The sequence below is a fragment of the Oryx dammah genome, unplaced genomic scaffold, assembly GCF_014754425.2.
Source record: "Oryx dammah isolate SB20612 unplaced genomic scaffold, SCBI_Odam_1.1 HiC_scaffold_14, whole genome shotgun sequence".
Classification (NCBI taxonomy): Eukaryota; Metazoa; Chordata; class Mammalia; order Artiodactyla; family Bovidae; genus Oryx; species Oryx dammah.
In genome coordinates this window covers 35219508-35222080 of record NW_024070198.1, presented here as the reverse complement: position 1 = coordinate 35222080, position 2573 = coordinate 35219508, and positions in this window count along the sequence as shown.

The following is a 2573-nucleotide window of genomic DNA, read 5'->3' as shown; positions in this document are numbered from 1 at the left end:
TGATAGGCAGATTCTATATGGTCTGAGCCAGCAGGGAAGCCCAAAGGAGAACAAGCAGAGGCTATTTATTGAGTGCTTCCTAGAGCAGGGAGCCAGCTACCCTCACTCATGTTCAGTTCAGTTCAGTCGCTCAGTCATGTCCGACTCTTTGTGACCCCATGAATTGCAGCACGCCTGGCCTCCCTGTCCATCACCAACTCCCGGAGTTCACTCAGACTCACGTCCATCAAGTCGGTGATGCCATCCAGCCATCTCATCCTCTGTCGTCCCCTTCTCTTCCTGCCCCCAATCCCTCCCAGCATCAGGGTCTTTTCCAATGAGTCAACTCTTTGCATGAGGTGGCCAAAGTACTGGAGTTTCAGCTTTAGCATCATTCGTTTCAAAGAACACCCAGGACTGATCTCCTTCAGAATGGACTGGTTGGATCTCCTTGCAGTCCAAGGAACTCTCAAGAGTCTTCTCCAACACCACAGTTCAAAAGCATCAATTCTTTGGCGCTCAGCCTTCTTCACAGTCCAACTCTCGCATCCATACATGACCACTGGAAAAACCATAGCCTTGACTAAACAGATCTTTGTTGGCAAAGTAATGTCTCTGCTTTTGAATATGCTATCTAGGTTGGTCATAACTTTCCTTCCAAGGAGTAAGCATCTTTTACTTTCATGGCTGCAATCACTCATGTTAGGCAGAGTCAAAGGCAAGCAGGATGTGGGACAGCTTTAGATGTAAGTGGATGTAAAAGGAAGGCTTCAGGTGTGCCCTGATTGCAGGCTGGTGACCTCAGGAAGCTGAAGAGGGGTTAACAGAAGCAGAGCATCCTATGTGCTTGGTTAGGGGAGCATATCTGACTCTCTTGAGTAGGTCCTAAGTTGGAAGTGCATGGGGTGCAAACATTAGAGGGAGCTGGTACTCTCTGACTCAGGCTGGACCATTGTGTGCTGGCTGCTACAGAGGTGGTGGGTTAGAGTTCTACTGTCATATGTGGTCTAGCCATTGTCCATTTGTATATATAGACCCACAAATCAACAGGTAATGACAGCACCATGATGAGATACTGCTGTACATTGGTTAGAATGGCAAAACAAAAACAAACCAAAAAACCCATAACACCAAGTGCTGGTGAGGAAGCAGAGCAACTGCAGCTGTCACCTCTTGCTTGTGGAAATGTACAATGGTACCGCCACTCTGGAAAAGGGTTGCAGATTCTTGTAAAGTTAAACATGCAGCTACCATGCTGCTGCTGCTGCTGCTGCTGCTAAGTCACAGCTACCATAGGGCCCAGCAATTCTCACTTCTACTTATTTACCCAAGAAGAATGAGACCTCATGTATTTGCAAGAACCTGATCACAAGTTGCTGAGGAACTAATCATATTCACTCAAAACTAAAAACAACTCAAATATCCTCAATAGGGAATAGATAAACTTTGCGCAGTTATCCACACAATGGAATACTACACAGCTACAAAAAAGGAACACTCTACTGGATCCTGAATGAACGCATGAAGCAGGCATCATGAATGAGACCCACACACATTACGCTGAGAAAGGAAGACAGACACAAAAACACCATATATTATATGACTCCAACATTTATACAATGTTCTGGAAAAGGCAAAACTACAAGAACAGAAAACAGATTGCTGAGGACCAGGTGTGGAAGGATTGACTCCAAGGGGGCTTGAGTGAATTTGGGGAGTGATGGAGATATTTTAGATCTTGACTGTGGTGAGGATTAAAGGACTGAAGTTTCTCTCAATGCTCACAAAACTGTGCATTAAAGGGAGTGAATTTTACTGTATGTAGATTATATCAGGAGAATGGAAAAATATAATGGGAAGTTATACGATTATGAAAAAAAAACAAAACAGGTTAAGGGAAGAGAAAGAGACAGCTAAGCGGTTGCATTTTAGATGGGTCGAGGGAGAGGCAGGGGAGTGACATTGGAGCAGAGAGCTAGTGTGTCTAGTGGGGCATGTGGCCCTCTACGGGAGAATGTTCTGGACCACAGGACACAGTGCAGGGGCCCGAGGCTGGTGCTCCAGGGAGGGTTTCAGGAATAGTTGGTTGGAGAGTGAACCAGGGCATCAGAGCCACAGCCCTAAGCCCCAGCAAGAACTTTAGGTCTGAAGTTGGCTGGTGGCCATCGAGTCAGAGAGTGTCACACTGTGACTTACACCTTAAAAGGCCCGCCCTGGATCTGATGTGGAGGATGGAGCAGGGGGCACTGGTGAGGTGGTGACGGGTGGTGATGGCTCAGACCGGACAGGTGATGGTAGGGACGTGAGGGGTGGTCCTCTGATTTGGCTTTGGAACCCCTGCAGTGGTTGAGACAGGATTTGCTGATTGATTCTCTGTGGATGGTGAGAAAAATAAGAGAAGAGAAGGGTCTGAAGTGAGTGAGTAGTAAGCCGGCTAGGGTGGGCCGGGCCTTGGGCACAGCCACAGCAAAGACCAGGGAGGCCATGGAGGAGGGGTGTAGGGTACTGGGTGCAAGGTGGGCTGATCCATTTCCTGCAGGGATCTTGCTCTGGACCCCAGGCTCTGCCTTCACCAGTTGCAATCCTTGGAAAGC